Source organism: Theropithecus gelada, chromosome 8, assembly GCF_003255815.1.
Source record: "Theropithecus gelada isolate Dixy chromosome 8, Tgel_1.0, whole genome shotgun sequence".
NCBI classification, from domain to species: domain Eukaryota; kingdom Metazoa; phylum Chordata; class Mammalia; order Primates; family Cercopithecidae; genus Theropithecus; species Theropithecus gelada.
Window position 1 is genome coordinate 138,009,749 of NC_037676.1, and position 24,664 is coordinate 138,034,412.

The 24,664-nt window shown below is 45.6% G+C and overlaps 1 pseudogene; it reads right to left on the minus strand.

The window, feature by feature from the left end:
* Positions 1-17,603: 17,603 nt before the first annotated feature.
* On the minus strand, positions 17,604-17,753 carry LOC112630910 (annotated as a pseudogene).
* Between the last annotated feature and the right edge of the window lie 6,911 nt (positions 17,754-24,664).

Consider the following 24,664-nt stretch of genomic DNA (forward strand, 5'->3'; position numbering starts at 1 on the left):
CTGAGGTTGAGGAGTTTGCCCCAAGCACATGGACACTGAGGGCAGGAGCAATGCTTTTCAGCTCATCTGTGTTTCATTTCCTTTTATCACATGGAGTGAGAGTCGGTCTGCCCAACTCTGTAAGGATGGCAAGTGAGGCCTGAGGCTAAGGAACCTCACCAGTCGGAACAAGACACCAGGATTTGAAACAGTTTCTGTTTGCCCCCAAAGCCAAACGCTGAGATGGGGCAATGCAAGAGTTCTCCTGGGGAAAAATGAGGCTGGGATGAGGCCAAGGAGAGAAGGTGCTGAGTGTAGGGACAGTGAGCGTGGGGACTGTGTTGGGAACAGAGATGCAGGGAGGCGGAGCTCAGATAGGGCTGGGTAGGGGAGATTCTGGTAGGCAGTTGGATTTCATTCCGTCCTCTCTGGGTAGAAAAGGCTCTGGCTCCAAATCCGTGGAGCACAGGAGTTCAACATAAATGTCAGCCCATTTTCTCCTGGAATCCGTCTGAACTGACTCCATCCTGGAGCTCTGGCTCCTGGGTGGACTTGATTTCCTGGCCTTTCATCACTGCTCCTGTGGCCAGCTGACGTTTACTGTCGCTGGTGAGCCAGGCTTCTGGGCTCTGTCTTGTTCCTCGTGTGGGCCCTGGGCCAGGCACACTTCTGTCTGTAATAGCAGACAGTTACTGAGCACATGGTAAGCACGTTCCCCTCGTGCACTCATGTTGGCCTCACAATGGCCTAGAAACTAAAAACTCTTACCATTCCCACTTTACAGAGAAGGAAACTGAGTCGCAGATGTTAGTAGTTGCCAAGTTTATACAGTTAGCAGGTGGTAGAGCGAGGATTTGGCCCCAGGCAGTCTGACCACTGAGACTGGGCTCTCAGCCACCAAGCCAAGCTGGCCGCATGAATACAGGGGTTCTCTCTGGCCTCTCCTGATCTCTTCTTCCTTGCTCACCCCTCACTTCCCCTGGGCTACCCAGCTACCTATATATTTCATTTTTGTGGATTAGAAAAAAGGTGCCCTTCATGTTGGACAGATGTAGCCCCCCATCAGGGTGCAAACCTTGGTGAATGGCAAGTGGGCTGACCTCAGCACTCTCTGCACCCTTATTCAGGGCACCCCTCAACCTCCCTCCACTATGAGCAGCTGGCGACACCCTGGTTTGGTGCTGCAAGCCTGGCTGTCCTCCAGGTTCCACCCAGATGGCTGTTCTGGCATCTGTTGTTGCCCCACCAGGTGGGGATCGTTGGCAGGGAGGATGCAGACGCTTGTCCCCAATCCCAGCCAGCTGGGCTGCTGCACAAGGGGTAGAGAGATTGGCAACAGCTGCAGGGAGGTGAGTGGGGGTGATGTTTTGATTTTTCTTATGTTGGAGTCAGAAAAAATTAAATTTAACTCCTGACCAGCCTCTCTACTGGCCTGTGCAGCACCTTTTTGAGAATAAGAAAATGCTGCCCATTCCTCAAACCTTTCACTGCCAACTGCAGAGAAAGTGTCCCAAACCGTAATAATGACAAATGTAAATGGCACCCCTAGACTGTGCTGTGCACAACGTGAACAACTTGTATGTGTTCACGTTGTGCACTGTGTATGGTGGCCCTGATCCTGACAAGTCACAGTGTTCTTGAACTTCATTATCTCCACCCATAAAGAGTGGTTTTATAGTCCTTATAGAAATCGGTTAATACGTGTTAACTGATACTATATTATTATTGTTGCTGTTGTCAGATTTCAGTACTGATAGAAATGATTGTGATATTGATGAAGACACTAGGCATTTATAGAGGATTTATGCTCTTCCAATGAGGTTTCAAATCTATTTTCTAATTGTCTGGTATAGTCACATAGTGGTCTATATATCCATTTTACAGGTCAGGAGACTAACTGATGTATTATTCAGTGGCTTGGACAGAACAAGACAATCAGGAAAATCAAAAGTGGCATTCCAATTCCCCCAGTTCTCACTCAGCTTCTCACCATGGTCCTCTGCCCTTCTGGAGCAGTGGGGTGTGTGTGTGTGTGTGTGTGTGTGTGTGTGGTGTCTTTGTTCAGTGTGTCTTTGTTCAAAGTGTACCGTTGTTGGAAAGTTTTATTAAGTTGCCTTCTGTCATTGTTCCAGATTTATTGCTTTAATTTGTTTTGGCTTTTTATACACAGGAGCTGCATTTTCCTTTGTTCTACCCCGGTTTGAACCTGCCTGTAGGGTATAAAAATATATTTTTATATTTCAGCCTCTACAGTTTTCTTCTCTAGTGACCAATGTTAAGCAAGAAAATGATTTACTTTGGACTTGAGGGTCAGCAAACTGTTAAGTCATTTGTACCAGTAGCACTCATATATTTATGGAGAAAAACATGTACATATGTGCCAGGACCATCAAAGGCCACTGGAGTCCTGTGGGATGAGCCAAAATTTTCAGGGGAATTGTGGTCTCTCTTTCCCTCTCTCTCTCTGTCATTTCACAATATATCATCTACCCTGAGGATACCCTCCCACAGCAATGCCCACTCTACAAGGGGGTCTCTGGGACCTCTACAGAGCCCCCCGGGCTTGTCCACCCATCCCAGCCATATGGGCTCTTGATGGGTCTCCTGTGGACTGGCCATGCAGAGGTGATGTCTGAACCTGTGTCCTTTCTCCTGCAGCTTCATGGAGGCTGCCCACTGGCAGACTCCATTGTCTCTGGAAAAGTTAAAATGATGCCTTGAGATGGTGTGTCACTCAAAGCTTTTATGACATACATACATAATAAGATTATGTGAAGAGCCACTGGGGGAAGGAAGAAAGGATGAAAAGATGTTGGAAGGAAGGAAAGAAAGAGAGAAGCAGGGAGGAAGAAAAGAAAGAAAGGAAAGGAAGAAAGGAAAGAAGAGATAGAAGGAAAGAAGAAAAGAAGGAAGGAAAGAAGGAAAAAAGGAAACGAGGGAGGGAGGGATGAAAAGCAAGACGAGGGTTTGAGACTTTGAGAGACAAAACTCATGAATTCCTGTTCTTTCCTTCATTTAACTCGTCTTTTTTTTTGAGATGGAGTTTCACTCATTGCCCAGGCTGGAGTACAGTGGCATGAACTCAGCTCACCACAGCCTCTGCCTCCCGAATTCAAGTGATTCTCCTGCCTCAGCCTCCCAAGTAGCTGGGATTACAGGCAAGCGCCACCATGCCTGGCTAATTTTGTATTTTTAGTAGACACGAGGTTTCTCCATGTTGGTCAGGCTGGTCTCAAACTCCCAACTTCAGGTGATCCACCCACCTCAGCCTCCCAAAGTGCTTGGATTACAAGCGTGAGCCACCGTGCCCAGCCTCATTTAACTCTTCTATGCAGGTATGCAAACTTGTATTTTCCTCCGTCTCTCTTCCAGACGATAGTCACCAGCATCCCCTGTAACTTACATTCCCTGATGCCTCTCTCCTTGTCAGGCACCCTCTCCCCCACCACCCACCACTGGCAGGGCATGTCTGGCTCCAAAGTGTCATTTTTGACCCCTTACTTGCTTACTCCCATTTTCAATCCATCAACAAATCTTGTTATTTTCATGCCTTTTGTCCACTTTCCTGTCTCCACCACAACTGCCACCAAGGCAAAGCTCCCACCAAAGCTCCCACAGCCCATCTCCACCTGCACATCCACCGATCAGACCTTCCAAAGCCCAACTTCTTGCCCCATCTATGAAGTCTTAAGCTGCCAGTCAAGGTTCTTAGTTGTAAACCACAGAGCACACTCTGCACAGAAAAATCCACTGAAGGAGCGCATATGATTTTCAGCATCTCCAAGCAATCAGAGAATTAGGCATGGGGGCTTCACCACCAGGTATACTGCCCCCATCACGGGGCATGGCTGCTCTTACGAGTGAGGCCACCCTCCCAGGATGAAAATGAGTTTCTGGTTTCTGACCCGGAGACGTGGGTCGCAAATGGGAAGAACTCAGGCACTGGGCAGGTGTTTGAGAGATTCTTGCACAGACACTTGGCAGGATGTGCACAGTTGTCCCCACAACAACTGTGCACACCCTGCCCAGCCCATCTCAGATGCCCTCCCCAGCCATCCTTGCCCCCTGTGACTCTTCTTCCCTTTCCTCTCTGCCCACAGCCCACTCCTCCTCCAGCTGTCTCCAGTGGCCCATGTTGCAGGTCTGTCTCCTTCCCCCAACACCCTGCTGAACCAGGTCTCTCTGTCCCCTTCTCTCACTGTCTTTTGCCTTTGCCTTCACAGCATTGCTGGGGTCCACATCCCATGGTCTGGTCCACTTCTGACTTCAGCTGCAGCCTGCTGGACAGTTCACAGCACTCAGATGCCCCTCATGCTGCAGAGGTCAATGGGTATGGCTGGATCCGTCTCTCCTACAAAGCCAAGAGCTTGCTCACTGGAGAAACAGCTCACAGAGAAGTGCAGGAGAGGTCATCACCTGGGGGTGCCCCAAAGCTGTGGGGTGGAGCCAGGGTGGTGCCCGAGTCTCCCACCTATTGGGAGTTTTCTACCCACTTCTCAGGTTCCAGATGCACTGAGTCCTGCAGCAACCCCATGGAGGCCTCCCTAGACTGACCTTTCCTCCATTCCAGCCTCACTCTCCCTCTCCTGCTTCCTGCAATCAACTTCCAAACAAATATGTAAATCCAAGTCCTTGTCTCAAGCCTGTTTGGGGAAATCAAAACTAAGTCAGCACTTCTCAGGTTGTGATTTTGTGTGTGGAGCTGACTCGTGAGTCCAGGAGCCCATGGACTCAATGGGCTCCACCCTATGGCAGCTCCGTGTGTCCAATTTGCCTGTCACCGTATCCTGAATGCAGTTCCTGACACATTGTAAGTGTTCAATAAATACATGTGAAGTAAATGAATAAATGATCGTTGTATTATGGGGTGTGATACCAATTATCCTGCTTTGAGGAGGCAGTTGCAGGTGTGTCAGGCGTAAGACACCCTTCTTTGTGTCAATGTGGCCTGGCTCTTCTGATTGTTGTGGATTGAACCTGACCCGAATTCAGTCATCTGTGGTCTTACAAAAGGGAAAGCAGTGTCCTAGAGCTCTGGCCAACAGACCCATCCTATCCTAGAGGACATCAGGTCCCAGAGGGAGTGTCCGTGTCAGTGGAATGGGAGGCAGAGACAGAGATGGAGCTGAGATGGGAGCCGATGGGGTTACTGGACACTGCACTTCCTGCCTCACCTTGGAGAGAACAAAACACATATACCTGGGCTGCCCTCATCTCCATTCTAGGCTGGACCCCCTGAAGAGGAATCTCAAGTAAGTTCCCCTCGGCCTCAGGCTGTGCGAGCCAGGCTGAAAGCAGCACACCTGGAGGTGCACTGACCGGAGGTGCTCCCGCCTCTAGGTGCACTGGCTGGAGGTGCTCCCTCCCAAAGGTGTACTGACTTTGGATGGTCCCACCTGAAGGTGCATGACTGGAGGTGCTCCCACCTCTAGGTGCACTGGCGGAAGGTGCTCCCTCTTGAAGGTGCATGGATTTTAGATGCTCTCACCAGAAAGTGCATGGGCTCAAGATGCTCCCACCTGAAAGATGAATGGGAGGGGCATCTGTTCTCACTCTCAGACAGAGGTTACAAAAGTTTCTCTGTAAAAGACCGGATAGTAAATACCTCAGGCTCTGTGGGCCAGGTCAAAAAGTCTGTTTCAACTTCTCAACTCAACCGTTGAATCACTAAAGCAGCCAAAGGCAATACGTCGATAAATGGACATGGCTGTGCCCCAATAAAACTTTATTTACAAGCGAGCAGATTTGGCTCACTGCCCCTAACTTGCCAACCGCTGCTCTAAAGTCACCTCAGGGATCCTATACTGACTCCTGATTGGTGGGCAGGTGTTTCCACTGCTCTGCTCCCTGGCACTTCACCTGCAGTCATTGGGAGGTCTGGCCTTTTGGCTGAACTCTCAGGTTTCTGGCAACTCACCTGAACTTATTCTGTGTGCACTTCCCTGCCTCCTTTTCCTTCTCTACCACAGCATGAGAATTGTGAGGGCCCAGATCATGTCCCATGAGCTGTGGAGTCTGGCCTTGGCTCCTCCAATGTTGGCTGTGTGCCTTTGGCTAACAGACTCAGCCTTTCTAAGCAGAATTCATCTGCCAGCAGGGAGCACTGAGAAGAGACACTGAAGTCAGCCAGGGGTGCATAGCTGATGAATAGAATAGCCAAGGGGCACACTGAAGGGCTGGTACAGCTTAAGTAACATCAGGAGGAAGGGTTCTTCCGGCAGAGGGAGCGCCAGCTGCACAGCTCAGGCAGCATGAACTAATGAACCTCTCTCTACAGAATATTCAAAACAAGTGAACAAACAAACCCTGTCATTGACACTGGTACGTAATTTCCTGCCCACCTCTTAAAGTACTTGTGAGGCTCCAAAGAGGTACAGCAGATGTGGCTGGGGCCTGGATGGGCAGAGGCTGGGGTTTGGTGTCTGGCTTTGTCTGTTGCATCCAGGAGCTCTTGGCCCTTTGGGCATTTGATTGGCCTGAGCTAACGTGCCTGGGAAAGGGAAGGGGATACAGGGTTTTTCACTGGGGCCTGGGCTGGAGGCCTTGGCTGTGCAGACTGTTTCCTCCCAGCTGTGGACCAGGGCTCGGTCCAGAGTACTTTTCTTTGCAAACCCTGGAGGTTCCGGTGGAGGGGAGCTGCATGGCTGGGTCTTACTCTCAGAACAGCGCAAAGCCTGGCCCAGCCCTGGATGTCTTCACCAGCAGAGAATGTGACCAAAAGGGTGGGAGGAGGAGGAAGTATTGGTTTTGCATCCCCAGGTGGCACCCCTGCAGCCCACTGAGCATACCACGGGGTGCTGCGCTCTTAGTCATACAGGTGGGGCCAAGGAGCTGGTGAAATGCATCACTAAAGGGTCAGACCACCTCATTCATCTCCTAGGACTGTGAGGCTCCTGGGAACCCAGTGAGAAACCTGATACGGAAATGCGCTTCAGGCGGCTCAGGCCCTCGTGTGGGTGAACTCATTTCCTAACGCTGATGTGACAAATTATACAAACCGGTGGCTTGAAACAACAGCAATTCATTCTTTCACAGTCCAAAATCAAGGTATCGGCAGGGTTGGTTCCCCCTGGAGGCCCTGAGGGAGAAGCCGCCCCAGGCCCCGCTCCTGGTGGCTGCAGGCGCTCCTGGTGGCTGCAGGCGCTCCTGGTGGCTGCAGGCAGTCCTGGGCATTCCTAGGCTTGGAGCTGCATCCGTCCAGCTTCCACCTCCGCAGGGCCTTCCTCCCTTTGTCCCCCTGTGTCTCAAATCTCACTCTCCTGGCCAGGCGCAGTGGCTCACGCCTGTAATCCCAGCTCTTTGGGAGGCTGAGGTGGGTGGATCACGAGGTCAGGAGATCAAGACCACCCTGGCTAACACTGTGAAACCCTGTCTCTACTAAAAATACAGAAAATTAGCCGGGCATGTTGGTGGGTGCCTGTTGTCCCAGCTACTTGGGAGGCTGATCAGGAGAATGGCGTGAACTCGGGGGATGGAGCTTGCAGTGAGCCGAGATGGCGCCACTACACTCCAGCCTGGGTGACAGTGCGAGACTCTGTCTCAAAACAAAACAAAACAAAACAAAACAAAAACTCCCTCTCCTTTCTCTTATCAGGACACTTGTCATTGGGTTTAAGGCTCACCTCAAATCCACATGATCTCATCTCAAGATCCTTCACTTAATTTCATCTGTAAGGACCCTATTTCCAAATAAGGTTACATGCTGAGATACCTGGAGGCTTAAAACTCGGACACATTTTTTTTTTTCAGGGACACAGTTCTACCCATTCCAGTGGGTGTGTACCTCATGGAGGCAGCCCTTCCCCCCAGATCCAGTCCCACCTCCTTCTCACACCTCCAGGTCTCCTTTGGAGACACACTTGAATCTTGCCTCGCCTTCGCCGCTTTCTGTCTGGCTTCAAATCACCCTCATTCCATCTCCTCCACAGCTGACTTCAATGAGCCGAAGGGCGGCCTTCCCTCTCTCCAGGCAGCCACCCAGGCCTGAACCTAATCCTCTCTCCAGCTCTCCTTTCGGGGTCCTGCTGCGTGGCTTTCCACTGGAAAGGTGAGAGGCAGCGATACCGTCCCCTTTGTCTGGTAGCCACAGCCCAGTGTCCCAGGGCTGGGCTGGGTTCTTAATAAGGTTTGGGGGATGAGAGGCCGATGGTGAGCCTGGGCCCAGAAGGCTGATGAGGTCAGAATCCATTACCGCTCTGCAATTCTTCTCCGAAGAAAGATTTTTACTCTGGGAGTGAGTTTTCCCAGAAAAGATTTTTAAGACAACTGTCTAAAAGCTCTTCTCAAAAACCACACCTAAAAACAGAAGCCTTCCCTCTAGCCATCTGGACTCTGAGCAAAGAAAAAAAAATGACAAGGCAAAGGAAAATAGTGTAAGCGGAAAAGGCAGCATAAGGGAGTGAGTTTGCCAGGTCAGGCTTGTCCTGGGGAGCGGGGGAGACTTGGACCCTTCTTTATGTCTCGTCTGGACTTTGATTCTTTCGTCTGCTTCTTTAAATGCGGGGGCATGTTAACGTCACTCAGAGTTCTCGTAAACCCGGTGGCGCGGACTAGCTTCAGGCAGGTTGCAGTACTCACTGTGGGCCTTAGTCTCCTCACCTGAAAAACGGGGTAATAAAACTTGCCTTGCAGGAAGGCCTAGAAAGTCAATAAAATAAGATGGGGAAAGGGCGAGCATGGCGCCTGGCACCGAAGCAGTACTGAGCAGTGTTGGTGGTAGCTCACTTCACCTCGTGAACTCATGATGGAATTGGTATGTCTCTTTCCCGCAGATTGGACAGGTTTGTCACTTGTCCACGCTCACCAGCTGGGCGGGACTGAGTTCATAGAGGTCCTGAGTCCGTGTGATTCCAGAGCTCTGCTCTCACTCCCGACTGCCAAGTTCCGGCCTCTGTTCATCCTCTTTCTTTCTCAACCTGGTTTTTCTTCAGTCTTCATCCCTCTCAGCTCTGTCCTTTCTCTGTTAAGCCAGGGTTTATGATCAGGACTGGGGCTGACGTGGGGCAGAGGACGTGTTGGGGTGAAAAATACTGGATTTGGACTCTGGAGACTGGAGACAGAGCCCAAACCCAGACTCCACGTGTAGTGAAACCTGGGCCAGCACCTGCGTGCCTGGACCACTGTCCTCACCTGTAGCTGGCTGTGCCGGTCACCCCAGCTCTTACCTTCTCTCAGGCTGCAGTGAGGTCCTGGAGGGAGGTGACAGAACATTGCGGCGTGCAGTCCCTCATTTCAAACCCTAACAGGACTCAGGACTTGCCAATGCGCCCTGCAGGGCACTAGGAAGCCAGGACACAGCCCCCACCCCCTGTCACAGAGATGCCTTTGCAGACGCAGTTATCCAACTCTACTTTACGCCTGGCTCAACATCTTCCAGACTCTCTAGAAGGGACTCACAAGTTCAACAATTTTTCTTGTCAGTTTCCTTTTCTTTCCAATATCAATGGAAGAAAATGTTTTTGTATGTATATTTAATGTTCCTGAAATTTAATATTTAATGTTCTTGGAAAAAGTCAATTCCCCCAGAAAAGATGCCTTCATTCATGCCACCTGACCTTTGCACATGCTACTCCATCTCCCTGAAACATCCTTCCTTCTTGTTTTCCTGAAGGCTACCAGCCCTTCCATGTGTAGCTTGGTCAGTGTGTTCTTTTCCTCTGAGCCCCTGGGCTGGCTCAGGCTTCCGTGGCTCTTCCTAAGGCCCCTATGGAGGCTACCATTTTTTGCCCCTGGGCGTCAACTCTCTGAGTCTGTGTTGTGGACAAGCTCCTGGATACGGAGCTCTGTCAGTGGGACCAGTATCTTCTCCATCTCCACGTTCTCCGTCCCCACCATGATGTGAGTGATGGAGTAAGGAATGGAGGCTTTGCCCATCTGTCTTTGTGCCAATCAGGTCTAAAAACCAGCCACAGAGGCTCAAACATGCAAATCAAATGTGTCTGCTTCAAATGAAACATTTTCTGGTCTAGTGGGGGTAGCTGTTTCTTAGCCAATACATATTAATAAGAAAAATAAACCAATCTTTTAGGCTTCTTTCCCCCAGCCACCACCCCAGGGTTATAAATTATGTACTGCCTGAGTCTGTTTTGACAGTTGTGATAAAGTGGTTTTCGGATTCGAAGAGCATTTCTCCTGAAAGAATGCAGCATTGTGCATTTTCGATACAATCACCACCACCTTGCCCCTGTCCCCCCACGTTTTTCCTGTCTAGAAGGAAGATTTGACTAGAGTAGCTATTTTTCTACTCTGGGGCCTTTTCTGTCACCGCTTTGACAAACAGACACTGTGAATTTCTTTCTTTTTTTTTTTTTTTAAGACACAGTCTTGCTCTGTTACACCCAGGCTGGACTGCAGTGGTGTAATCTCGGCTCACTAGCTCACTGTAACCTCTGCCTCCCAGGTTCAAGGAGTTCTCCTGCCTCAGCCTCCCGAGTAGCTGGGATTACAGGCGCCCGCCACCATGCCTGGCTAATTTTTTGTATTTTTAGTAGAGACAGGGTTTTACCATGTTGGTCAGGGTGGTCTCGAACCCCTGACCTCAGGTAATCCATCCACCTTGGCCTCCCAAAGTGCTGGCTGATTTTTTTTTAAACTTCTGACTGTTATCACAAAAACTCAGAAAGATTTTAACGAGCTGGAGTAACCTTCCCTCAGTGGTGGGTGTGTTGGGCCGTGGTTGCCCCAGCTTTTGACCCCTGTTTGCATCCATCTTCATTTTGCGGGACCTGGTGCCTTGTCTGACCTCCAATCTCCCAAGCAAAATCCAACCTGTCATTGAGACCCCGGTGAAGCTCCTTTCTGACTCTTTCAGCTTTTCACGGGCTCTCTTTGCTCCTGTATTATTACTGTCAGGACTAAGAGTCACCCTTGAATCTTCCCTCGACTTTCCCGCTTTGTGTCTGTGTGACTTTCAATCCCCCTCATTCCGTCTCCTCCACGCTGCCTAGTGCCCCCGCCCCTTGTCCCACTGCTGCTAACGCCCCTGGACTCTTCTCCTGGTTCATCTGGGCTTTCTTTTTCCTTCGCTGAGATACCATCTGTGCGCAGTTAAGTGCACAAACCCCGAGTGTTCCCTCAGCACATTTTCGCATTTGTCTACACTTGTGCAACCTCCAGATCAGGATAGAGGAGGCCAATACTCCAGCAACCTTCCCTGTGCTTTCTCAGTTGATGACCGAAGGTGTGATGATTCTGACCTCCCACCGAGGTGGCTTCCACATGTTTCTGAGCTTCTTATTAATGGAATCCTACAACACACACATCTGTGTGTTCAGCTTTTTTCTTTTCTTCTCTGTTATATCTGTGAAATAAATTTAATTTGTTGTGTTTAACAATAGATTATTTTAGTTACTAAGAATCATTCAACTGAGAAGTGTGTATATATAAACATAACATAGATGATTTATCATTTGTACTCTTTTTTTTCCCCTTCTGAAATAGGGTCTGGCTCTTCTGCCCAGGCTGGAGTGCAGTGGTATGATCATGGCTCATTGCAGCCTCGACCTCCCAGGCTCAAGACATCCTCTTATGTCAGCCTCCCAAGTAGCTGGGACTACAGACATGTGCCATACCACACTTGGCTAATTTTTGTATTTTTTTGTAGAGATGAGGTTTCACCATGTTGCGCAGGCTGGTCTTGAACTCCTGGACTGAAGCGATTCTCCCGTCTTGGCCGCTCAAAGTGCTGGGAATAGAGGTATGAGCCAATTCACCCTGCCTGTTATACTCTTAATGGACACTCAGTAATCTCCAGGTTTGGTTGCTATAAATAATTCTATGAACACTCTTGTACCTGTCTTTTGGTCAATGTAAGTCTTCATCTCTCTTAGGAAAAAATCAAAGAATAGAATTTCTAGGGTTAGCTTTTGATATTGTTAAATAGTTGTTGAACTGATTTACACTACCACTAGCAATGTAGGTGAAGTCTAGTTATTCTATATCTTCACCGACACTTGTTATTGCCATTAAGCTTGTGAAGTTTGTGTGTGTGTGTGTGTGCTCATTTTACATTAATCCATAGGTCTTTGATTTGCAAGAGTTATTTGTATATTCTAAATCTGAGTCCTTTTTCAGATACATATGCTGCAAATATCTTCCCCAAGCCATGACTTGTTTTTATCACTCTCTTAATGGTGTCTTTTGATGAACAGAAGTTCTTAAAGTTCTTAATTTAATGAAGTCCAATTCATCAGTCCTTTCTTTTATGGCTAGTGCTTCCCATGGCATGTTTAAGAAATCTTTGGCTACCCAAAGGTCATGAAGATGCTCTTCTATGTTTTCTTCTAGAAGCTTCATTGCTTTACTTTTTGCTTTTAGGTTTATGAACCATGTTGGATTAATTTTTATGTATGTGTAAGGTTCACCTTGACTTTGAAAATAGCCTCCTCCCTGGTGACATGGTTTGCCGGTGTCCCCACCCAGATCTCATTCTGAATTGTAGTTCTCATAATCCCCACATGTTGTGGGAGGGACCCAGTGGGAGGTAATTGAATCATGAGGGCAGTTACCCTTATGTTGTTCTCGTGATAGTGAGTTAGTTTTCACAAGATCTGATGATTTTATAAGGTGCTTTCCCCCTGTTTGCTCAGCACTTCTCCTTGCTGCCACCATCTGAAGAAGAACATGTTTATTTTTATTTTACTTTAAGTTCCAGGATAAAAGTGAAGAACGTGCAGGTTTGTTATATAGTTATACGTGTGCCACGGTGGTTTGCTGCACCTATCAACCCATCATCTAGGTTTTAAGCCTCCCATGCATTAGCTATTTGTCTTGATGCTCTCCCTTTCCTCACCCCCACTCCTCCTGACAGGCCCTGGTGTGTGTTGTTTCTCTCTTTGTGTCCATGTGTTCTCATTTTTCAACTCCTGCTTATGAGTGAGAACATGCAGTGTTTGGTTTTCTGTTTCTGTGTTAGTTTGCTGAGAATGGTGGCTTCCAGCTTCATTCATATCCCTGCAAAGGACATGATCTCATTCCTTTTTATGGCTGCATAGTATTCCACAGTGTATATGTGCCACATTTTCTGTATCCAGTCCATCATTGATGGGCATTTGGGTTGGTTTCATGTCTTTGCTATTGTAAATAGTGCTGCAATAAGCATATGTGTGCATGTGTCTTTATAGTAGAATGATTTATATTCCTTTGGACATATACCTAGTAATGGGATTGCTGGGTTAATTGGTAATTCTGATTCTAGATCCTTGAGGAAATGCCATACTGTCTTCCACAATGGTTGAACTAAATTACATTCCCAACAACAGTGTAAAAGTGTTCCTATTTCTCCACAGCTTTGGCAGCATCTATTGTTTCTTGACTTTTTAATAATCGTCATTCTGGCTGGCATGAGATGGTATCTCATTGTGGTTTTGATTTGCATTTCTCTAATGATCAGTAATGTTGAGCTGTTTTTCATGTTTGTTGGCCACCTAAGTGTCTTTTTTTGAGAAGTATCTGTTCATATCTTTTGCCCACTTTTTTTTTTTGGAGGGGGGGATGGAGTCTCGCTCTGTTGCACAGGCTGGAGTGCAGTGGTGTGTTCCTGGCTCACTGCAACCTCTGCCTCCTGGGTTCAAGCGATTCTCCTACCTCAGCCTCCTGAGTAGCTGGGGTTACAGGTATGCACCACCACACCTGGCTAATTTTTGTATTTTTAGCAGAGGTGGGTTTTCACCATGTTGGTCAGGCTGGTCTCCAACTCCTGATCTCATGATCCTCCCACCTTGGCCTCCCAAAGCCTTTGCCCACTTTTTGGTGGGGTTGCTTGTTTTTTTCTTGTAAATTTGTTAATGTTCCTTATAGATTCTGGATATTAGACCCTTGTCAGATGCGTAGATTGCAAACATTTTCTTCCATTCTGTAGGTTGCCTGTTCACTCTCATGATAGTTTCTCTTCCTGTGCAGGAGCTCTTCAGTTTAATTAAATCCCATTTGAGAAGGACGTGTTTGCTTCTCCTTCTGCCATGATTGTAAGTGTCCTGAGGTCTCCCTAGTTATGCTAATCTGAGTCAATCAAGCCTCTTTCCTTTATAAATTACCCAGTCTTGGGTAGGTCTATATTAGCAACATAAGAATAGACTAATACACCTGGTATCCCCAGCTTCTTTTTTAAAATTACCTCAATTTTTGCTTTTATCATGGTGTCCATTCAAAGGCCAGATCTAGTCACCTGACTCATCTGCTTAAAACCATTTTGTGTTTCTCTGATCATAAAGTCTACAATCCTTTGTGTGGTTTATTTATAATATTAGGATAAGAAAGCAACTTATCTTTCTAGCTTCATCTCCTATTAATCCTCTGTGTTATACTTTAGCCACTCTGAATATCTTCTATTTAATTGTGTTTAATTGTGTCCCCCACCAAAAGATATGTTGAAGTCCTGACTCCCAGTGCCTCAGAATGTGACTTTATTTAGAAATAGGGTCTCAATAGAGGTAATGAAGTAATAATTAAGTCTCTAGGCATCCCCTAATCCAATATGACTGATGTCCTTAGGAAAAGGGGAAATTTAGACACAGACACACATCCAGGGAGAAGGCCATGTGAAGAGGAAGGCAGAGACTGGGGTGAGGCATCTACAAACCAAAGAACACTGAGGACTGTCAGCAGACTCCAGAAGCTGGGAGAGAGGCCTGCAACAGATTCTCCCTGGCAGCCCTCAGAAGGAATCGACTCTGCCGACACCTTAATTTTGGACTTCTAACCTCCAGAACTGGTGAGAAAATAAATACGTTTTGTTTAAGGCACTCAAATTGTGGCAGTTTGTTATGGCAATCCTAGCAAACGAATACATCTACTTCCATGCTCCCACATCTTTGTAGCAGCTTTTTCATCTGCTTTGAATGTCCTTTCTTCCAAAATGTCTAGTAACCTCCTACTTGACCTGAGTCCAAGTCTATCCATCTTTTTTGGTAAACACCTTTTCTAGAAGTGTTTTCTAGGTCTTTTTCTAGACACCTTTTTAGAACACCTGGGGGCTGGCTTGTACACACCAAATGCCAACCAGCTCACTGTCTTCTGCCTGCCCCCCCGTATTTTCTATATGCATAGTATTTGTACATACCTCCATTACAGCAAGGATCCTCTGGATAATTCTGTTTAGTCCTGAGTGCCTATTTCTACTTCCCTCTGTGTGCCTTCTTGTACTGCAGAGCTAGGAAAATTGAAATCTACCTCTCCAGGACTTCCTCATGGTCAAGTTCTGGATGCCAAAGTTCTGGATGCCAATTAGAGCATTAGATTTGGAGGGCAGAGGGGAAGTGGAGGCCCTTGTTCTTCTGTTTGTGGTGTTGTTTTTTTCCTGCGCGATTGTGGAAAGGTGAATATTTAGAGGCAGTTGAAACTGCTGGACTCAGGTTCTTAGTGTCTAGTCTTCAGCTTTGCCTTAATTCATTCAAGTGGCTATACATAACATAATACCATAAACTGTGTAGCTTAGAAATTTATTTCTGACACTTCTGGAGGCTGAGAAGTCTAAGATCAAGGCACTGCCAGATTCAATGTCTGACAAGGGTCTGCTTCCTGGTTTGTATGTCCTCACATGGTTGAAGGGGCAAGGCAACTCTTTGAGGCTTCTTTCATAAAGGTACTGACCCCATTCATAAGGACTCTACCCTCATAACCTGACCACTTCCCAAAGGCCCCGTCACCATCACACTGGGGGCCAGGATTTAACATAAGTTTTTTAGGGGACACAAACATTCAGTTTATAGTAAGATTGGAAGGTCACTGGGAATTTTTGTAGCCATTGAGAGGCTTGAGCTCAATGTCTAAATTATTAAGTTTATGGTTAATTGGAAGTATGGCTATCTACCTATTCTCCAACCCTCCCTTCATACTGTTTCTACTACAGGGATAGAGACAAGCAGTTTACAGGGCAATCTTTCTCCTATTGGTAACATCCAACATGGCTCCAATTTCAGATACCTTATATTGAGTAACAAGTGACCCCAAAATGTAGTGACATAAAATGATAGTTTCTTATGATCTCTCATTGTTATGTGGATGAACAGGTCATAACTCTGTGGGTCTTGCTTGGTCTTGCATATGGTTGAAGTCAGATGGCAGCTGGGGCTGGAGTCATCTGAAGATTCAACTGGGCTAGACATCCAAGATGCATCTTCACTCATGTCTGGCACCTTGGTTAGGATGAATAGAGTACCTGGGACCTGGGCACGCCTCTCTCTTCACATGGCTTCTCTACTTGGCTAGCTTGGGTTTCCTCACATCATGGCAGTCTTAAGGTGGTTAAACTGCTTACATGGAATATTACCTCCCCAAGAAAGAATATTCTTGGGCCAAGCATGGAGTTGCAATATTTCTTCTGGCCTAGCTTCAGAAGTCGTGCAGTCACTTCCTCCACATTTATTGGTTAAGGTCACAGGACCAGCCCAGATTCAAGGGGCAAGAATTACGCAAGGGTGCGCATATTGGAGGCATAGTTCATTAGGACACATTGAGAGACAAACTATAATAGCTCCCTGTGTATCCCCCTTAACTGTGAATGCATTATCTTCCATCCCTGGAAGGCTCCAATATGAGTTAGGAGGCAAGGCACGATGGCTTAAGCCTGTAATCCCAACATTTTGGGAGGCTGAGGAAGGCAAATCACTTGGAGTTTGAGACCAGCCTGGTCAACATAGTGAAACCCCATCCCTACTAAAAATATAAAAATTAGCTAGGCTTGGTGGCATGTGCATGTAGACCCAGCTACTCGAGAGGCAGAGACATGAGAATTGCCTGAACCCAGGAGGTGGAGGTTGCAGTAAGTGGAGATCATGCCATTGCACTCTAGGCTGGGTGACAGAGTGAGATTCTGTCTCCAAAAAAAAAAAAAAGTGTAAGGAAAGGGCATTAATTAGACTAGTAATTTATTCTGGTCAATTTCCCAGCCCTGATATCTAGCTATTAGAAAGCTAGAGATGAGCCCAAAGAATGGCCTACAACTTCTCCAAAAAATGTCACCTCAACAAACTACTACACAACACGCTGTACTGATTAACTAATGGCCTGTGAGGGTGTACCATTACATGATATTCAGAGTGCATTTTGAAATATAGAAAATAGAACAGTTTTCAGATATTACCTGAAAACTTCAGTTTAAGAAGCACCAGAATAGATTATCTCATTATAATGTAATGTTAACAATTTTTTATTATACCCCAAAGAGCTCATTAAAACAACCATGTAATTGAACTAAGATCTATTATACACATTTTATAGAAGAATAGATGGAGTTTCAGAGAAGTAGACTGATATACCCAAAGGAACAGATCTTCTGTGGGTGAGCTGAGGCTCAAATCTAAATATGTGACTCAAAGTTCACTGTTCTTTTGACTATAATAAAGACAGCAGGTATGTGCATGCATGACATTACTTGCTCTCCCATGTCTATGCAGACATCACTAATCACTCAAGGATGCTTGTGCTAAATTGCGACATTGGCTTGTAATCCTTCTCAGCTCAATGTGTTACCAATCACTTGAGGCTCAAGATAACATCTTACCATCTTGACACTCTACTGTGTTGCCTGTCTGGAGGCTGAATGAGCCCCACAATAGAAAGATGATTTCTTCTTTGATCTGAGGATTTTAAAACATAAGGAGTATTCTCTACTTACTCACTCATTTATTTTTTAATTAAAAAATTATAACCACAAATTGAGCAGTCAAGTTTCTCACATTTGGGGAAATCATAGGGGTCACATCTGGAGTGCAATGGATGAATCTTGCCCTGGGAAAACCACTTTTGTGATCATGGTATCTCCCCTGGGTAAGTATTACTCAGTCAATTCTAAGCTGCACATCCCCCACCAATCCCTATGCACATTTGAACATTTCTGATTTGGGGATGTGTCTTGCGGTCCATGTGGTGGTTTTTTTCCCTCTTCTGAGCAATCTCTTTTGAATTGATGGTACATTGTTCAATTGACGGCATTTTAGAATTGACAAAATATATCCATCCATGTATTTATGTACGTATTTGTGAAGTGAGTATTTGTTTGTAGGTACTGGGTACTAAGCAGTTAGCCCATATTAATGAACGTGGCTCAGACTCAGTCTTTGAGGACAGGGTTTCTCAGCCTTGGCATAATTGAGACTTGGGGCCAGATAATAATAATGTTTTTTGGTGGGGTACTGTCCAGTGCATTGTAGGATGTTTAGCAGAATCCTTGGTCTATACATATTGGTTGCTGGGGGCACCTTCACCCCAATTATGACAACCAAAATGTCCCCAGACATTGCCAAATGTCCCCTGGGCAGGGGGCAGGGGGCACAGGGAGGAGTAAGGAATTATCCCCAGGTGAGAACCACTGCTCTAGAAGTTAGCTTTCTGGGTCGTCATAATCTTTTGCCTCCGTCTTATATCACTCATCCATGGAGTAGAGATTTTACTAAATGTGAGTCCAGGCAACTTTATTTTTTACCCATGTGCCTTGGGAATTGAATGATACATACTATTTTTAGGGTACTTGGTTTGCACTGGACACAGGATTATGCCCTTAACTCATTGAATTCAGAAAATGAAACGCAGAGTGTAAGGAGGGATTATAGGTGGTCTCCAGCAGCGCTGTCTGAGTTTAAACTCCTGGCTTGTGACTGCTAGCTGTCTGTTATCACAGGTAAGACAACTAGCCTCCTTATGCCTCAATTTCTCCATCTGTAAAATAGAAGCGCTAATAGTTGCTGTTATAAGAACTATACAGTGAAAACATTAAAATATGTAGAAACATGCAGCACACATAAGAAATACTCACAAAGCACAGTTACTCTTCTTAAACTCAATGATATAGGCATCATTATCTCACTTATCAAAAGAGGACATCAAAATCAGGGAAATAAAGGAAATTGTCCAAGATCATGCAAGTGGCTGAGTGGCAGAGCTGAGATTCAAACACTGTTTATGACTGATTTAAAACCTGATGGTAAAACTCAAAGAAGCATGTAGCTCTCCTGGGCGGGGCTCTGGCATCAGCAGGCAGCTGGAGTCTAGGCTAGGCTTGTGCACACTGTCTCATTCTGTCAGGGTCACTGAGGGTCGCGGGTTAGAACATGCGGGGCGGCCCTGTGAAGCCAGGTAATGGAAAAACACCATGGACTGTGACAAAAGTAAATGAGAAAGAAAGGTGGAAAATAACAGATGGGAACCAATGTAGAAGACATATACTGGCATGGAGCCGGGGCTTAGCAGGTGACTGAGGTCAGCATTTCTTATCACAGGCTTCTTTGTGCGCTAGTTTGAGCCCTGCACGGCCTGAGTGTTTGGCGAGTGCTGTATGAGCTCAGTTCTCTCTGGCTGGGGCTCCCCTTCCTTTGGCTGTGCTGTGCTTTGTCACTTACAGGTTCATTGCTTTCATCTCCATGAAGATGGCCCTGCCCTAGACTTGGAGCCACTTACCGCTGGGGCCGTGCCTTATTGTCTCCAAGTCACCAGAATGTAGTGCCTTATGATGCTTAACTATTGCTCGCTTGATAGAGAAACAAATGATGGCATTTGATTCTCAAAGAAATCCTCTCTCGGTCTCATTTCGTAGTGGGGAAACTGAGGCAAATGAGTACGGTGCTTGAGCCTGGTTAGTGAGCAGGGAGTCTGGGTCATCTGACACAGCCTCCCCTACTCTTTCCATAGCTGTTCACACAGATAATAAATATCCATAATGTATGAAGCACACATTCATTCACTCATTCATTCCTTCATTCACCTATTAAAGTTATTGGTCCTTGGTATATACCAAACATCTGAAATTCTTGACCCGTGTTGTTTGAACCATTCAGTTTAGCACTGGAGGCAGCTGCCTTGTGCTATTCATTCCTTCAGGAAATGTGCATCGTGTATTTGCTTTGGTCTAGGCAGATATTAGTTGCTGGAGATCTGTGGAGAATCTAGACCTGGTCCTACCCTCAAGAAGTTCCAGTTCAGTGCTTGAGACAGACTGGCTGCTGGTTTTCTGACAGTCACTAAAATTTACACAAGGTAGAGTGTGGTGATCGCTTGTTGATTGCCTTTTGGATGTGCATCATGTTTCTTCAAGTGGATGGCAAGTCCTTTGCTGGCTAGGAATGCATCTTCTGCCCTTTTCATGTGCTCTACTAATGGCTGTTTAGGGCTTAGAACATCACACCTTGGTCAGGCCCCACTGATATCCCTGCTAGGAACTCACCTGGGAGCAGGAGAAGGAGAGTGAATGAGCTCAGGGCACGGTGTGGTTCATGGTGAGGAATGAAACGGACAAGATATTCAAATAGGTCCAAAGGGTTTGGGAACCTTGGCTTGGCCTCGGCTGAGTTTGACATCTGAAAGTTCCCAGGATGTCTGGAGGTTGTATCAGTTAACATATTCTTTTATTATTAATGCATAGCAAACTTTTCCCAAACTCAACTTCTTAAGGCATTAATTGCTGTTAGTGGATTGAGAGGTCAGCCTGCTTTTCTTCTGCTTTCTGCTGGGTTCAAGTATCTATCTGCAAACAGCTGTGGTTCATGTCAGTAGCTCTACTAATCTTGTGTGGGCTGGCTCACAGGCTTCAGCTGGCTGTGGGCTGGGCTAGGATGGCCTTGGCTTGAATAGGGGTCTCCTTCTCACATGGTCTCTCTCCTCCTACCAGGCTGCCCTTTTGAGGTCTGGCTCAGAGTTGTCACAAGGTCACTTTTGCTGCCTTCCATTGGCAAAGCAAGTCATAAGGCCAGCCCAGAGCTGAGAGATGGGAAATAGATTCTACCTCTTGATAGCAGGAAATAAAGTTTCATTGTAAAGGGTGTAGACACAGGGAAAGATGGAGGATTAGAGTGATTGTGCAATCATTCGATTACAGGGACAGTGAGACTAGTCTTCTGGAAGATTCTATTTCTGAGAAACTCCCTTAACTGTAGGTTATGGCCCTAACTAAAGGCTTGGAGCATAAGCCTTAGGATTTGACCCCTGTGAGAAGAGGCCAGTCAGAGCCTCACAATTGAGGCTCTGGAACAATTGTTCTAGCCTTATGCAAGTATGCTTGGCTGCAGAACATGGCTCTAATATTAGTTAGAGTTCAAGTAGGGCAGGAAGCCAACAAAATAATCCATTTCATCCGCTGGTCAGATGTGGCTGGATCTGCAGGGGCTGCAGCCATTCAGGGGCCCAGACCTACATCCTGCATGGTGGGCTGAGGCAGATGGTATCTCCCCTCCCAGTGGTGATGATAAGGTGCTTGAAGTACCTCTTTCTCTGCTCAGATGGATTCCAGCAGTGGTTAGGGCTGAAATTACACCTAACCTACTTCTGTGCCTAGTGCTGAGCAGACCTGGGAAATGGAGGATCCCATGGGGGTTAAGGTATCTGTCAAGTGGAAATAGACAGGTGAATCCTACCTCCCTCATATGCTAGCTGTTGACCTTGGGTAGGTGCCTTCATCTCTCTACACCTCACGATAATGAGACTTAAACGAAACAACACACATAAAAAATGTCTTATACAGTGTCTAGCAAAAGTAAGCATCCACAAAATGTGATTTCATTTAAAAATACGTTAGCTTTTCAGTCTTTAATGACTCTGGCATCAAAATGTTGTACTAGAAACAGCTGTAGCTTTAGAGAAAGGTAAACCAACACGAAAGACTAACTCTGCTACCTGCCTCTGATTTGTGTAAATGAGGTTAGCATTTACTTTTAGACTTTGGGGGAATAACCATGTTCCCATTCTAACCTAATCTTGCTTAACGCACATGGTCTGTGTGGGATTGAGTTCACTGAGTCCCCAGCTGGTCCTAGAGGCTTATTTAACCTTTTCTTTGGCCAGAACGATTAGTGTAGAGTTGTGCATGTGCCCCAAACTGGGCCAGTCAGATTTCTTCCCAAGATTTTGGCAGTGCAATCAAGAAAAAGACCTTCTCTTTCTGTGGTCTCGTGGACTCTAAGATCCATGTAGACAAAGAGCTGCTGGGGCCAGTCTGACACTCTGGGGATGGAGACTGTCTGAGAATAAAGCCAAACAGAGGTGAAGCAAGGCTGACAGATTAAGAATGATTGAATTTTGACGCAGTGGTTGAACCCCAGGATCTAGCTTTTCATGAGGTCAACACCACTTAATTTTTTTTTTTTTTTGGTTTAACTTTGCATTGTTTTTCTATCTGTTGCAACTAAATGATCCTACATAATATGTCATGTAACTTCTTTGAGTCTCAATGTTCTCATCCTTAAAATATGAAAAAATGACACCTATTTCTTAAAGTTGTTTGCGGATTAAGTGCCTGTTTTCCAGGGTTAGCAGAGTGCCCAGGACTGGAAAGGCTGGCATGGCTAGATCAATGAGGCTCTGGATGCCATGTGAATTGTATCGGACTCTTTCATCACCAGTAGAATCCTATGAAAGTCTTCCTCTCTTGTTGGTAGATGTAAATCCTCCAGTTTCTGAGACCAATGGTGGCTGGAAAGTCCAAAAGGTTTGCCTATGTCAACAGGAAGAAATACAGCAGGAGAATGAGCTTTAAGGAGAGAAAATTGAACGAACAGCCTCTTTAGGCTACTGAGATGGCCATAATTTCTTGCTCTTTTTCTACTTGCTTCTTGTTTATTAAACATTCATATTGACTTGAGTTTCTTGGGACTCTGTAGATGGCACTAAATTACAGTAACTGAATAGCCTGCCTTCATTTGCTGAGTGGCCATTTGAGGGCTGATTGTACTTAAAGAAATTCTCTACTCAGGCTTGCTCTCTGCAAAGTCCACTGCCAAACACACAGCCACAATTTGTCCAGATATGCATTTGTGTTAGGAGGTAGAAGAGTTTAGCAGATTCTTGATTTTCTTTTTTTGTGTATTTCCAATGCTTAACTTCCATTTGACCTTATTTGAATAAGTATTTGAGAAGCATCTGCTGTGTACCAGACACGGTGCTCAGCATTGGAAAAAGAAGGATTAGTAACTATGGATGGCTCAGACCTTCTAAGACATTTAAAATATAGTCAAGTAGGAGAGATAGTGGCTAGAAGCTTTTCACAAAAGTTCATATTAAGAATAGTTACCATTTGTTGAGCATCTCCTGTGAGGCAGACACTCTGCTAGGCACTGAATGTGAGTTATCTCATAAAATTCTCACCGTCACCTTGGAAAATTCATATTCCCCTTGCATATATGGGACAACTTAGGCTCAAAAGAGTTGAATGCTGCAGAGACTCCAAGTTTCTTTCAATATGCATTTTTCCTTCTTTAATGACAGAAGTTCTATCGATTGTGGGGTGTGACAATGTGCCCAATTATAAAAGTACAGGAGAATCACTTGAACCCGGGAGGTGGAGGTTTCAGTGAGCCAAGATTGCGCCATTGCATTCCAGCCTGGGTGACAAAAGTGGGACTCCATCTCAAAAAAATTTAAAAAAAAATAAAAAATTCATTGTTGAGATTTCTAAGCGGAGAGGGCTCTATGAAAGGTGAAAGGAGATAACTTGCCTCAGAGAAGCATCTTTTTTTTTGTGTGTGTGTGTGTTCTTTACTTCCTCCGTCTTGCCTGGGACAATGATGTGATAGCTGGAGCATTTCCAGACATCTTAGACCAGGAGATGAGCTTGAGAACGGAAATCACAGGCAAAGAGTGATGGAGGAGAATCATAGAAAAATCCGAGCCCTTTACTACCATGGAGCCACCAGCAGAGTGCTGGGTTGTGTACCCCCGACTTGTTTTAATGAGAGAAAATTACCACTATCTCATTTACTGCACCATTTGAGTTTTTTGTTCTACACAGCCAAGTCACAGCTAGTCAAGTTGCACCGCTAGTAAGTAGTAGAGCTGGGATTTGAAATGAGGACTTTCTTAGTTTAAAGTTCATTTAATTCACCACTATACTGTTTGTCCACCTGGAGAACATCCATGCGTGTTCCTTTGCATGCTTTCTACTGTGCTAGGTACTAAAGACCCTAAGATGAATAAAACAGTATGACGATTTAGTTCTAACTTACACTAGAAGCATACAAGAGAGAGTAACTACCTACCTCGGTGGCAAAAGTAATTGTACAGTGGGCAACATCAGTAGAAATTTTTAATATTTGGATTTACTAATAAAATGGAGAAAGGGGTATTCAAAACAACTGGATGACTCAGGGTTATACTGAGGATTGAGAGAAGGCAGAACTTTCTAACAATGATGGCTGTCTTTTGACAGTTGTTTTTTAAATCACGTTGTAAGTGTATTGGCCTTTGCCATGTAACAAACCATCCCATCATATAAGAATGTGAATAAACATTTTATTTGCTTATAATTCTTTAGGTCAGCAACTGGGGTTGGGCTTAGCTGAGCAGTTCTGATCTTGCTAGAATCTCCAAGGTCCTGAATGATGAGATAAGAAGCTTGGCATCATTCTAGTGATGTGGTGTTCCCTGGTGATCCTTGCATTAGAAACATAGTTTATCATTTGTATTTTCTTATTAATTAGCTCCAAAAAGTCAGTTTGCCTTTTTTTCTGTTTTCCCATTGATCTATACCTAGTATTTGTTATAACATACATAGGCCAGCGATTGTAAATTACTGGGGAAGGAGGGAGATTTTGAATGGTGGAGTGATGGAAGAGGCATTTTGTAATATTAAATTTTAAATAATGGCTCAACATTTTTACCCAAAATACATGCCTTCACTAATGGTCTCCTCAAGTATTGAATTTAACTGTTGTTTTTATGTATAAAATATTATTATCATTGCTCCTAAAGTTGCTGAGATGTTATG